General features: G+C 42.1%; 1 protein-coding gene across 1 annotated transcript in view; it reads left to right on the top strand.

The window, feature by feature from the left end:
• The window catches only part of LOC124007387 (secretory phospholipase A2 receptor-like), a 12,835-nt gene extending 12,603 nt beyond the window's left edge, over window positions 1–232 (top strand). Inside the window, exon 6 of the mRNA XM_046317892.1 lies at window positions 1–232. This exon is cut by the window's left edge and continues 811 nt beyond it. The gene's annotated coding sequence lies outside the window, so the exon portion shown is untranslated.
• Window positions 233–15,000: the final 14,768 nt, after the last annotated feature.

The raw sequence follows: 15,000 nt of genomic DNA, 5'->3' as shown, positions 1-15,000 counted from the left end.
CTCTGTAGACCAGCTGAACCCTACAGTCCAGAATGTTCCAGATATACTCAGATGTACATCATACAAGGTGACGGATACTCATTATTTTAAATAAATATTTGTATTTGTTTATAGTGAGCTCCAAAAGAAAAAAGTAAAAGTATTGGGACAGTAACAAATGTTTCGTTTCCAGTGAGCTAAATAGAGCTCACTGGAAATAAAACATAGAGCTACATAGAACTCACTGGAAATACAACATAGAGCTACATAGAACTCACTGGAAATAAAAAAAATAGAGCTACATAGAGCTCACTGGAAATAAAACATAGAGCTACATAGAGCTCACTGGAAATAAAACAGAGCTACATAGAGCTCACTGGAAATAAAACATAGAGCTACATAGAGCTCACTGGAAATAAAACATAGAGCTACATAGAACTCACTGGAAATAAAATGTATAGCTACGTAGAGCTCACTGGAAATAAAACATAGAGCTACATAGAGCTCACTGGAAATAAAACATAGAGCTACGTAGAGCTCTCTGGATATAAACCTTAGAGCTACATAGAGATCACTGGAAATAAAACATAGAGCTACGTAGAGCTCCCTGGAAAATAAACAGAGTTACATAAAGCTCTCTGGATATAAACCTTAGAGCTACATAGAGCTCTCTGGATATAAACCTTAGAGCTACATAGAGCTCTCTGGATATAAACCTTAGAGCTACATAGAGCTCTCTGGATATAAACCTTAGAGCTACATAGAGCTCTCTGGATATAAACCTTAGAGCTACATAGAGCTCTCTCTGGATATAAACCTTAGAGCTACATAGAGCTCTCTGGATATAAACCTTAGAGCTACATAGAGCTCTCTGGATATAAACCTTAGAGCTCTCTGGATATAAACCTTAGAATAGAGCTCTCTGGATATAAACCTTAGAGCTACATAGAGCTCTCTGGATATAAAACATAGAGCTACATAGAGCTCTCTGGATATAAACCTTAGAGCTACATAGAGCTCTCTGGATATAAACCTTAGAGCTACATAGAGCTCTCTGGATATAAACCTTAGAGCTACATAGAGCTCTCTGGATATAAACCTTAGAGCTACATAGAGCTCTCTGGATATAAACCTTAGAGCTACATAGAGCTCTCTGGATATAAAACATAGAGCTACATAGAGCTCTCTGGATATAAAACATAGAGCTACATAGAGCTCTCTGGATATAAAACATAGAGCTACATAGAGCTCTCTGGATATAAAACATAGAGCTACATAGAGCTCTCTGGATATAAAACATAGAGCTACATAGAGTTCCCTGGATTATTGTGACGTGTTCAATATTTGTATATTATAACATGCTTTTTGTTTGTTGTTTTATTACTGGTTGATGTCATTTCATTTTCAAGGTTAACTCTTCGTTGTTAAAAAATCATGTTTTAATTATTTTACTTAGATTTTATACTTGGTGGTCAAGTCTTCAATAAAATATTTTATATAATATATGATGATGGATACAGGATTGTCTGATGTCGTTGTTTTTTACATTTTTACATAAATACTTTTATTTTAATAATATGATACATTTTTGCTATTATTGTTTTCACATTGACTTAGTGTATCACTCATTAATGATGTTTTTTTTTTTCATTTTAAAGGTCGAAATTTGAGTTATTCTTGTTTTGTAATTTGGTATTTCATTAGGATCCCTATTAGCTGTTGCAAAAGTAGTAGCTACAATTTCTTCATGAATCATGACATAACATGACATAACACAGAACATTAATAGACAAGAACAGCTCAAAGACAGAACTATATCAGTTTATCAAATCCACACGTAGCCTGACCTGTATCTCCGCACACTGACCCGGTACCGGAGCCCCCTGTTTATAGCCTCGTTATTGTTATGTTAGTGTGTTACTTTTCTTTAACTATTTTTACTTTAGTTTATTAAGTTACATTTTTTAAACTGTATCTTGAACTGATATTTGATATTATATGAGGAGATGTAAACATGATTTAATAATGACATGTTTTATATGTAATGTAATATTATCCTACCACACTGTTGTTGTTTCCATATTTACTGACTATACTTGTTGATGTTAATGAATGTTAAAGGGGAACTTTTAGTTGTTCTAAACATTCAGTTTTATTTATTTTCTATTACAACTTGCTGTTACTGTTTCCAGAGACTATTTCACTTCATTCATTATTTTATCTAGACCGTTAATTATATTCCATTACAGAAATGTTTTAAGATCTTTTGAGTGGTTTAAGTTGTGTTAAATATATTGTACACACATGTTATTTCTCTATGATACTAGTGTGTAACATTTAAATGACAGTATCTGTTCTGGTGCTGGTGGTGGTTGTCATGTTTTGTCTTATATTGTGTTGTCATTTTGCTTTCCCTTCTGTTCGTTTCCCCCTGCTGGTCTTATTAGGTTCGTTCCCTTTTTCTATCCCTCTCTCTCTCCCTCCCTCTCTCTCCTCTCTCTATCGTTCCGTTCCTGCTCCCAGCTGTTCCTCATTCTCCTACTCACGCATTTAGTCTTTCCACACCTGTTCCCTATCTTGTCCTCTGATTAGAGTCCCTATTTCTCCCCTTGTCTTCCGTTTCTGTCCTGTCGGATCCTTGTATATTGTTCGCCGTGCTGTGTCTTGTTTCCCTCAGAGGCTGCGTGTGAGCAGGTGTCTGAGTCTGCTACGGTCGGTGCCTTCCCGAGGCAACCTACAGTTTATGGTCGAGTCTCCAGTCTGTCCTCGTCACTACGAGTGGAATTAGTTTTTTATGTTTTGTTTTCTGCTCTGATTTGTCTAGGAGTATTGCCTATTTCCTTTACTGGAATAAAGACTCTGTTTTCGCCAAGTCTCTTTTGGGTCCTCATTCACCTGCATAACAGTGGTCTTCATGTAAAGGGGCAATCTGTGACAGGGGGATCCGTTTTAGATTTCTTAAATCAATGTATGTTCATTCTTGAAGAATATGACTTACAAATGCCTCATGAGATTAATTCAACTGTCCTTTTCCATCAGAACCCGACATATAAACTAGTTTTATTCCATTGTTTGTAAACAATGTAATAGTTTCTGTTCTGGTGCTGGTGGTGGTCTTCATGTAAAGTGGCAATCTGTGATCTGGAATTAAATTTTAGGATTTAAAATGATGTACCCATTGATTCTTGAAGATTATAACTTATAAATGCCTCGTGATTTTAGTCCAACTGTCATTTCCCACCAGAACCCAAATTGTAAACTTTTTTTTACTCCATGATTTCTAAGCAATGTAATTGTAAACAAACACAGTTTAGTCTCAAAAACATAGTTTGAACTATAATGTTGATATCATGGTTAGTCATTCTGTATAGTCTCAGAATCATAGTTTAAACTATGTGGATATCAGAGATGGTCATCCTGTATAGTCTCAGAAATATATGTTAAACTATAATGTTGATATGATGGATGGTCAGTACATGAAATCATTGCTCTGTCCATTCATTTGAGAGTGGTTATATTTCTCTAGCCCCATCCTTCAGTTTTTACTAAAATAGTGGTGGGGTTTACGCTTTGTAATTGGTTGAACTGCAGATTGCCCTTTAACTATTTGACTATGGTACATTCATCCTTTTCGCAGTAAAAAAATCAATAAAGTTATGAAAATGACACTAATTTTTTCATTTTTTTGTTTTATACTTATTTCAAGAAACAGAGGAAAGAATAGAAAAGATTTTGATAAGGATGTTAGACCTGACCTCAGATCATCGGTAAGTCACTAGGAATGCTCTTTACTGTTGTATACATAGTGTTAGACCTGTCATGACGTTGCCCTCTTTGGGTACAGCGAGCACCATCCCCCACTCTCTGCTTCTACAACCAGACTGCTGTGGTCAGAGTGAGGTCGTAAGTTCCGAGGGAAGACCCTCTCTCATGGCCACACAGTATAGAGACAGAGTGAAGTTCCATAGCGAACAAAGGAATTTCTTCCACCTCACAGAACTTGAGGTCCGAACAACATTTACGTTCCGGAGAAAGTATAAAAGATCGGTGAAGAATCCAGCTACGAACTGGTCCGGTTGGTACAACTTGGGGAAGCTCATGGGAGACGGTGTGGCCACATTACCATAACGCTGTTTATATAATAGCCTCAGATATGAGGTTTACATCTAATTGTTGTATAAGGTGAATGAGTGAGGATGATACGGTTTGTAAAATTCGAGTAATGTGGACTAATGAAGGAAACTCCAATTTGTTTTTTGAGTTGAACTAAATCAGAGGACCGCCAATGAGCCCAGTTAGGGTCAGGCATCCTGGGACAGCCCCTTTTCTGCAATTCCGAATAAAACTCAACTTTGAGAAATTCTCGGTAGACCATGTTTCTCTCAATCACGGGAGGACTAAGGTTGCAGAACATTGCTGAATCTTTTAACCACGTGGTTAAACTCTTAGACTATCGATACCGACAGAATAAGAACAAGTCTTTGATATTAATTACTAGTCTGCAGCCAGGAATTCGGTATCATTGAAAGCGAAGAACGACAACCGCCGAAACATCCATCCTACAACAACATTATTGAATGTCACTCTGAACTATCCACTATAACCACGACACAGAGAGAGACGGACAATTCTACAAAAGAAACAAACTTTTCAACAGCGAAACAAAACGACACACTGAGCGTAAATATATATATTGATTGCAATTGTTCCCGAATGAGTGAGCGTTCATGTGCAAAGGGTTAGCATTTTAATTGTTGAACTGGCGTAGCAGAAAATTGCTGAGTCATTGAAAATAATGAAATGTTTAATCTCGAGTGTTCCACTTATTCAACATGTATATAGTGTGTGTGTGTGTGTGCCCGCATGCGCATGTTTAATATCTACGCAGGTGCAGCCCAACAGGCACAAAAAGTACTTGGCAGCAACTGAAGATGAAATATAAAAATATACTTCAAACATAATTACATTGCAAGCTACCTTATTAAACAGTATTCAGTGGCTACATTCAACATGTGATTGTCACACCCTGATCAGTATCACCTGTCCTCGTTATTGTCTCCACCCCCTCCAGGTGTCACTTGTTTTCCCCAGTATATTTATCCCTGTGTTTCCTGTCTCTGTGCCAGTTAGTCTTGTATGTTTCCACATCTATTTGAAGGTGACTCAGTTATATATTTGAAATGTTTAATGTGGCGTGGACACTGTTGTAAAAACAAAGTTCAAATTAGGTGGGGTACTTTTCTGGGTAAAGTTACAAGTTAAATGTCTAATCTTCATCTTTTACCAGATACTGATGATGTAATCTGTATGGTAGAGCCTTCTGCCAAAACAGACCTCCAAGCACTCTTAATACTCCACAGATTTTTCATAATGGGTTAGAGTAGAACACCACAATTGCCATTTTCTGACCTGTTATGCGGGTGAATGAGGACCCAAAAGCGACTTGGCGAAAACAGAGTTTTTAATCCAGTAAAGTTACTTTACAAAACAAAAGGCATAATACTACTCGTAATGACGAGAACAGACTGGAGACTTGATCAAGAACTGCAGGTTGCCTCGGGAAGGCACTTGAACATAGCAGACTCAGACACCTGCTCACCACGCAGCATCTGAGGGAAACACGACACGACAGGGCAATACATAGACACAGCACGGTGAAATATAGACAAGGATCCGACAGGGCAGGAACGGAAAACAAGGAGAGAAATAGGGACTCTAATCAGGGAAAAGGATCGGGAACAGGTGTGGGAAGACTAAATGATTGATTAGGGGAATAGGAACAGCTGGGAGCAGGAACGGAACGATAGAGAGAAGAGAGAGCGAGAGAGTGAGAGAGGGAGGGGGAGAGAGAGGGATAGAAAGAGGGAAAGAACCTAATAAGACCAGCAGAGGGAAACGAATAGAAGGAGAAGCACAGGGACAAGACATGATAATCAATGACAAAACATGACATGACCATAGTTCTTTTGTGTTTTCCTTGTTTTAGTGTTGGTCAGTACGTGAGTTGGGTGGGCAATTTATGTTGGATGTCTAGTTTGTCTGTTTCTGTGTTTGGCCTGATATGGTTCTCAATCAGAGGCAGGTGTTAGTCGTTGTCTCTGTTTGGGAACCATATTTAGGTAGCCTGTTTTGTCATTGTGGGTTGTGGGTGATTGTCTATGTCTAGTTGCATGTTAGCACTATGTTTCATTAGCAGTCACGGTCGGTTGTTGTTTTGTTAGCTTGTTCAGTTTACGTGGTGTTTTTCGTCATTCAATAAAAGGAATGCACCCTCACCACACTGCGTTTTGGTCCGCTTCACACGACGAATGTGTTATTTTGTAAAAGCTTTCAATGTCTGCTTATATGCCCCCTTTATTTATCCTACGGTTCTGACTTCCTCACCACGCTGCGCTTTGGTCCGCTTCACACGACAAATGTGTTATTTTCATTACAGGAGGAAGACACCGTGTCAGCTGCCACAGAGAGAGAAGATACAGACCTATTGAGGTTTACACCTTAAAAATAACATCTAACCGTTGATGTTAGTGTGGTATCATAAAACTCCCACCTTTTTCTCTAACAGAGCAATGTGGAAAATTACAATGAGGAAGAGGGTCCATCCACCTCCACAGCACAACTTACCTCAGTAAGATGTTGTTCAGCATTGGCCCATGACTTACAATGAAACAAACTAGACCTGGCACTGTGAAATTCAGTCATTTATTTTGTGTTCCTATAGCTCCCTGTGAAACAACTGTACGAGGTCTACTTAGAGAAACACATCGAAAAATGTTGTTTACAAATTGACAACATGAGTCTGCAGATGCTAAAGATAAAAATATAAATACAACTGCTAGAACATCAGTTAAATATGGTGAAGTGTCCACAGGTAGAACATCAGTTAAAGGTGGTGAAGTGTCCACAGGTAGAACATCAGTTAAAGGTGGTGAAGTGTCCACAGGTAGAACATCAGTTAAAGGTGGTGAGGTGTCCACAGGTAGAACATCAGTTAAAGATGGTGAGGTGTCCACAGGTAGAACATCAGTTAAAGATGTCCACAGGTAGAACATCAGTTAAAGGTGTCCACAGGTAGAACATCAGTTAAAGGTGTCCACAGGTAGAACATCAGTTAAAGGTGTCCACAGGTAGAACATCAGTGTCCAAGGTGGAACATCAGAAAGATGTCCACAGGTAGAACATCAGTTAAAGGTGTCCACAGGTAGAACATCAGTTAAAGGTGGAACATGAGGTGTCCACAGGTAGAACATCATAATTCTGTAAAGGTGTCCACAGGTAGAACATCATTTAAAGGTGGTGAGGTTCCCACAAAGGTGTCCAGAACATCAGTTAAAGGTGGTGAGGTGTCCACAGGTAGAACATCAGTTAAAGGTGTCCACAGGTGAACATCAGGTGTCCACAGGTAGAACATCAGTTAAAGGTGGTGAGGTGTCCACAGGTAGAACATCATTTAAAGGTGGTGAGGTGTCCACAGGTAGAACATCAGTTAAAGATGGTGAGGTGTCCACAGGTAGAACATCAGTTAAAGATGGTGAGGTGTCCACAGGTAGAACATCAGTTAAAGATGGTGAGGTTTCCACAGGTAGAACATCAGTTAAAGGTGGTGAGGTGTCCACAGGTAGAACATCAGTTAAAGGTGGTGAGGTTCCCACAGGTAGAACATAAGTTAAAGGTGGTGAGGTGTCCACAGGTAGAACATCAGTTAAAGGTGGTGAGGTTCCCACAGGTAGAACATCATTTAAAGGTGGTGAGGTGTCCACAGGTAGAACATCAGTTAATTAAAGGTGGTGAGGTGTCCACAGGTAGAACATCAGTTAAAGGTGGTGAGGTGTCCACAGGTAGAACATCAGTTAAAGGTGTCCACAGGTAGAACATCAGTTAAAGGTGGTGAGGTGTCCACAGGTAGAACATCAGTTAAAGGTGGTGAGGTGTCCACAGGTAGAACATCAGTTAAAGGTGGTGAGGTGTCCACAGGTAGAACATCAGTTAAAGGTGTCCACAGGTAGAACATCAGTTAAAGGTGGTGGTGGTGAGGTGTCCACAGGTAGAACATCAGTGGTGGTGAGGTCCACAGGTAGAACATCAGTTAAAGGTGGTGAGGTGTCCACAGGTAGAACATCAGTTAAAGATGGTGAGGTGTCCACAGGTAGAACATCAGTTAAAGATGGTGAGGTGTCCACAGGTAGAACATCAGTTAAAGATGTCCACAGGTGAACATCAGTTAAAGTGTCCACAGGTAGAACATCAGTTAAAGATGGTGAGGTGTCCACAGGTAGAACATCAGTTAAAGGTGTGAGGTGTCCACAGGTAGAACATCAGTTAAAGGTGGTGAGGTGTCCACAGGTAGAACATCAGTTAAAGGTGTCCACAGGTAGAACATCAGTTAAAGGTGTCCACAGGTAGAACATCAGTTAAAGGTGTCCACAGGTAGAACATCAGTTAAAGGTGTCCACAGGTAGAACATCAGTTAAAGGTGGTGAGGTGTCCACAGGTAGAACATCAGTTAAAGATGGTGAGGTGTCCACAGGTAGAACATCAGTTAAAGATGGTGAGGTGTCCACAGGTAGAACATCAGTTAAAGATGGTGAGGTGTCCACAGGTAGAACATCAGTTAAAGGTGGTGAGGTGTCCACAGGTAGAATATAATTTAAAGGTGGTGAGGTGTCCACAGGTAGAACATCATTTAAAGGTGGTGAGGTTCCCACAGGTAGAACATCAGTTAAAGGTGGTGAGGTGTCCACAGGTAGAACATCAGTTAAAGGTGGTGAGGTGTCCACAGGTAGAACATCAGTTAAAGGTGGTGAGGTGTCCACAGGTAGAACATCATTTAAAGGTGGTGAGGTGTCCACAGGTAGAACATCAGTTAAAGATGGTGAGGTGTCCACAGGTAGAACATCAGTTAAAGATGGTGAGGTGTCCACAGGTAGAACATCAGTTAAAGATGGTGAGGTTTCCACAGGTAGAACATCAGTTAAAGGTGGTGAGGTGTCCACAGGTAGAACATCAGTTAAAGGTGGTGAGGTTCCCACAGGTAGAACATAAGTTAAATGTGGTGAGGTGTCCACAGGTAGAACATCAGTTAAAGGTGTCCACAGGTAGAACATCAGTTAAAGGTGGTGAGGTGTCCACAGGTAGAATATAATTTAAAGGTGGTGAGGTGTCCACAGGTAGAACATCATTTAAAGGTGGTGAGGTTCCCACAGGTAGAACATCAGTTAAAGGTGGTGAGGTGTCCACAGGTAGAACATCAGTTAAAGGTGGTGAGGTGTCCACAGGTAGAACATCAGTTAAAGGTGGTGAGGTGTCCACAGGTAGAACATCATTTAAAGGTGGTGAGGTGTCCACAGGTAGAACATCAGTTAAAGATGGTGAGGTGTCCACAGGTAGAACATCAGTTAAAGATGGTGAGGTGTCCACTGGTAGAACATCAGTTAAAGATGGTGAGGTTTCCACAGGTAGAACATCAGTTAAAGGTGGTGAGGTGTCCACAGGTAGAACATCAGTTAAAGGTGGTGAGGTTCCCACAGGTAGAACATAAGTTAAAGGTGGTGAGGTGTCCACAGGTAGAACATCAGTTAAAGGTGGTGAGGTTCCCACAGGTAGAACATCATTTAAAGGTGGTGAGGTGTCCACAGGTAGAACATCAGTTAATTAAAGGTGGTGAGGTGTCCACAGGTAGAAAATCAGTTAAAGGTGTCCACAGGTAGAACATCAGTTAAAGGTGTCCACAGGTAGAACATCAGTTAAAGGTGGTGAGGTGTCCACAGGTAGAACATCAGTTAAAGGTGGTGAGGTGTCCACAGGTAGAACATCAGTTAAAGGTGGTGAGGTGTCCACAGGTAGAACATCAGTTAAAGGTGTCCACAGGTAGAACATCAGTTAAAGATGGTGAGGTGTCCACAGGTAGAACATCAGTTAGTTAAAGGTGTCCACAGGTAGAACATCAGTTAAAGGTGTCCACAGGTAGAACATGAGTTAAAGGTGGTGAGGTGTCCACAGGTAGAACATCAGTTAAAGGTGGTGAGGTGTCCACAGGTAGAACATCAGTTAAAGGTGGTGAGGTGTCCACAGGTAGAACATCAGTTAAAGGTGGTGAGGTGTCCACATGTAGAACATCAGTTAAAGGTGTCCACAGGTAGAACATCAGTTAAAGGTGGTGAGGTGTCCACAGGTAGAACATCAGTTAAAGGTGTCCACAGGTAGAACATCAGTTAAAGGTGTCCACAGGTAGAACATCACTTAAAGGTGGTGAGGTGTCCACAGGTAGAACATCAGTTAAAGGTGGTGAGGTGTCCACAGGTAGAACATCAGTTAAAGGTGGTGAGGTGTCCACAGGTAGAACATCAGTTAAAGGTGGTGAGGTGTCCACATGTAGAACATCAGTTAAAGGTGTCCACAGGTAGAACATCAGTTAAAGGTGGTGAGGTGTCCACAGGTAGAACATCAGTTAAAGGTGTCCACAGGTAGAACATCAGTTAAAGGTGTCCACAGGTAGAACATCACTTAAAGGTGGTGAGGTGTCCACAGGTAGAACATCAGTTAAAGGTGGTGAGGTGTCCACAGGTAGAACATCAGTTAAAGGTGGTGAGGTGTCCACAGGTAGAACATCAGTTAAAGGTGGTGAGGTGTCCACAGGTAGAACATCAGTTAAAGGTGTCCACAGGTAGAACATCAGTTAAAGGTGGTGAGGTGTCCACAGGTAGAACATCAGTTAAAGGTGTCCACAGGTAGAACATCAGTTAAAGGTGTCCACAGGTAGAACATCAGTTAAAGGTGGTGAGGAGTCCACAGGTAGAACATCAGTTAAAGGTGTCCACAGGTAGAACATCAGTTAAAGGTGGTGAGGTGTCCACAGGTAGAACATCAGTTAAAGGTGGTGAGGTGTCCACAGGTAGAACATCAGTTAAAGGTGGTGAGGTGTCCACAGGTAGAACATCAGTTAAAGGTGGTGAGGTGTCCACATGTAGAACATCAGTTAAAGGTGTCCACAGGTAGAACATCAGTTAAAGGTGGTGAGGTGTCCACAGGTAGAACATCAGTTAAAGGTGGTGAGGTGTCCACAGGTAGAACATCAGTTAATTAAAGGTGGTGAGGTGTCCACAGGTAGAACATCAGTTAAAGGTGGTGAGGTGTCCACAGGTAGAACATCAGTTAAAGGTGTCCACAGGTAGAACATCACTTAAAGGTGTCCACAGGTAGAACATCACTTAAAGGTGGTGAGGTGTCCACAGGTAGAACATCAGTTAAAGGTGGTGAGGTGTCCACAGGTAGAACATCAGTTAAAGGTGGTGAGGTGTCCACAGGTAGAACATCAGTTAAAGGTGTCCACAGGTAGAACATCAGTTAAAAGTGTCCACAGGTAGGACATCAGTTAAAGGTGGTGAGAGGTCCACATGTAGAACATCAGTTAAAGGTGTCCACAGGTAGAACATCAGTTAAAGGTGGTGAGGTGTCCACAGGTAGAACATCAGTTAAAGGTGGCGAGGTGTCCACAGGTAGAACATCAGTTAAAGGTGGTGAGGTGTCCACAGGTAGAACATCAGTTAAAGGTGTCCACAGGTAGAACATCAGTTAAAGGTGTCCACAGGTAGAACATCAGTTAAAGGTGGTGAGGTGTCCACAGGTAGAACATCAGTTAAAGGTGTCCACAGGTAGAACATCAGTTAAAGGTGTCCACAGGTAGGACATCAGTTAAAGGTGGTGAGGTGTCCACATGTAGAACATCAGTTAAAGGTGTCCACAGGTAGAACATCAGTTAAAGGTGGCGAGGTGTCCACAGGTAGAACATCAGTTAAAGGTGGTGAGGTGTCCACAGGTAGAACATCAGTTAAAGGTGTCCACAGGTAGAACATCAGTTAAAGGTGTCCACAGGTAGAACATCAGTTAAAGGTGGTGAGGTGTCCACAGGTAGAACATCAGTTAAAGGTGTCCACAGGTAGAACATCAGTTAAAGATGGTGAGGTGTCCACAGGTAGAACATCAGTTAGTTAAAGGTGTCCACAGGTAGAACATCAGTTAAAGGTGTCCACAGGTAGAACATCAGTTAAAGGTGGTGAGGTGTCCACAGGTAGAACATCAGTTAAAGGTGGTGAGGTGTCCACAGGTAGAACATCAGTTAAAGGTGGTGAGGTGTCCACAGGTAGAACATCAGTTAAAGGTGGTGAGGTGTCCACATGTAGAACATCAGTTAAAGGTGGCCACAGGTAGAACATCAGTTAAAGGTGGTGAGGTGTCCACATGTAGAACATCAGTTAAAGGTGTCCACAGGTAGAACATCAGTTAAAGGTGGTGAGGTGTCCACAGGTAGAACATCAGTTAAAGGTGGTGAGGTGCCCACAGGTAGAACATCAGTTAAAGGTGTCCACAGGTAGAACATCAGTTAAAGGTGGTGAGGTGTCCACAGGTAGAACTTCAGTTAAAGGTGGTGAGGTGTCCACAGGTAGAACATCAGTTAATTAAAGGTGGTGAGGTGTCCACAGGTAGAACATCAGTTAATTAAAGGTGGTGAGGTGTCCACAGGTAGAACATCAGTTAATTAAAGGTGGTGAGGTGTCCACAGGTAGAACATCAGTTAAAGGTGTCCACAGGTAGATCATCAGTTAAAGGTGGTGAGGTGTCCACAGGTAGAACATCAGTTAAAGGTGGTGAGGTGTCCACAGGTAGAACATCAGTTAAAGGTGGTGAGGTGCCCACAGGTAGAAGATCAGTTAAAGGTGTCCACAGGTAGAACATCAGTTAAAGGTGTTGAGGTGTCCACAGGTAGAACATCAGTTAAAGGTGGTGAGGTGTCCACAGGTAGAACATCAGTTAAAGGTGGTGAGGTGTCCACAGGTAGAACATCAGTTAAAGGTGGTGAGGTGGTCACAGGTAGAACATCAGGGTGGTAGAACATCAGTTAAAGGTGGTGAGGTGTCCACAGGTAGAACATCAGTTAAAGGTGGTGAGGTGTCCACAGGTAGAACATCAGTTAAAGGTGGTGAGGTGTCCACAGGTAGAACATCAGTTAAAGGTGTCCACAGGTAGAACATCAGTTAAAGGTGGTTAGGTGTCCACAGGTAGAACATCAGTTAAAGGTGGTCAGGTGTCCACAGGTAGAACATCAGTTAAAGGTGGTGAGGTGTCCACAGGTAGAACATCAGTTAAAGGTGTCCACAGGTAGAACATCAGTTAAAGGTGGTGAGGTGTCCACAGGTAGAACATCAGTTAAAGGTGGTGAGGTGTCCACAGGTAGAACATCAGTTAAAGGTGTTGAGGTGTCCACAGGTAGAACATCAGTTAAAGGTGGTGAGGTGTCCACAGGTAGAACATCAGTTAAAGGTGGTGAGGTGTCCACAGGTAGAACATCAGTTAAAGGTGGTGAGGTGTCCACAGGTAGAACATCAGTTCAAGGTGGTGAGGTGTCCACAGGTAGAACATCAGTTAAAGGTGTCCACAGGTAGAACATCAGTTAAAGGTGTCCACAGGTAGAACATCAGTTAAAGGTGGTGAGGTGTCCACAGGTAGAACATCAGTTAAAGTTGTCCACAGGTAGAACATCAGTTAAAGGTGGGTGAGGTTCTCACAGGTAGAACATCAGTTAAAGGTGGTGAGGTGTCCACAGGTAGAACATCAGTTAAAGGTGTCCACAGGTAGAACATCAGTTAAAGGTGGTGAGGTGTCCACAGGTAGAACATCAGTTAAAGGTGGTGAGGTGTCCACAGGTAGAACATCAGTTAAAGGTGTCCACAGGTAGAACATCAGTTAAAGGTGGTGAGGTGCCCACAGGTAGAACATCAGTTAAAGGTGGTGAGGTGTCCACAGGTAGAACATCAGTTAAAGGTGTCCACAGGTAGAACATCAGTTAAAGGTGGGTGAGGTTCTCACAGGTAGAACATCAGTTAAAGGTGGTGAGGTGTCCACAGGTAGAACATCAGTTAAAGGTGTCCACAGGTAGAACATCAGTTAAAGGTGGTGAGGTGTCCACAGGTAGAACATCAGTTAAAGGTGATGAGGTGTCCACAGGTAGAACATCAGTTAAAGGTGTCCACAGGTAGAACATCAGTTAAAGGTCGTGAGGTGCCCACAGGTAGAACATCAGTTAAAGGTGGTGAGGTGTCCACAGGTAGAACATCAGTTAAAGGTGTCCACAGGTAGAACATCAGTTAAAGGTGGTGAGGGGACCACAGGTAGAACATCAGTTAAAGGTGTCCACAGGTAGAACATCAGTTAAAGGTGGTGAGGTGTCCACAGGTAGAACATCAGTTAAAGGTGGGTGAGGTGTCATCAGTTAAAGGTGTCCACAGGTAGAACATCAGTTAAAGGTGGGTGAGGTTCTCACAGGTAGAACATCAGTTAAAGGTGTCCACAGGTAGAACATCAGTTAAAGGTGTCCACAGTAAACATCAGGTTCCCACAGGTAGAACATCAGTTAAAGGTGGTGAACATCAGGTGTCCACAGGTAGAACATCAGTTAAAGGTGTCCACAGGTAGAACATCAGTTAAAGGTGGTGAGGTGTCCACAGGTAGAACATCAGTTAAAGGTGGTGAGGTGTCCACAGGTAGAACATCAGTTAAAGGTGGTGAGGTGTCCACAGGTAGAACATCAGTTAAAGGTGGTGAGGTGTCCACAGGTAGAACATCAGTTAAAGGTGGTGAGGTGTCCACAGGTAGAACATCAGTTAAAGGTGGTGAGGTGTCCACAGGTAGAACATCAGTTAAAGGTGGTGTGTCCACAGGTAGAACATCAGTTAAAGGTTGTGAGGTTCCCACAGGTAGAACATCAGTTAAATGTGGTGAGGTGTCCACAGGTAGAACATCAGTTAAAGGTGGTAAGGTTCCCACAGGTAGAACATCAGTTAAAGGTGGTGAGGTGTCCAACAATGCGACCTGTATGCTCTAGTTGGCTGGCCCTCGCTACATATTCGTTGTCAAACTCACTGCCTCCAGGTCATCTCCAAGTCTTTGCTAGGTAAATCCCCACCTTATCTCAGCTCACTGGTCACCATAGCAACACCAACTGTAGCATCCGCTCCAGCAAATGTA

Source organism: Oncorhynchus gorbuscha, linkage group LG20, assembly GCF_021184085.1.
Source record: "Oncorhynchus gorbuscha isolate QuinsamMale2020 ecotype Even-year linkage group LG20, OgorEven_v1.0, whole genome shotgun sequence".
NCBI classification, from domain to species: domain Eukaryota; kingdom Metazoa; phylum Chordata; class Actinopteri; order Salmoniformes; family Salmonidae; genus Oncorhynchus; species Oncorhynchus gorbuscha.
The sequence above is the reverse complement of the archived record's forward strand: the minus strand, read 5'-3'. Positions and strand labels throughout refer to the sequence as shown.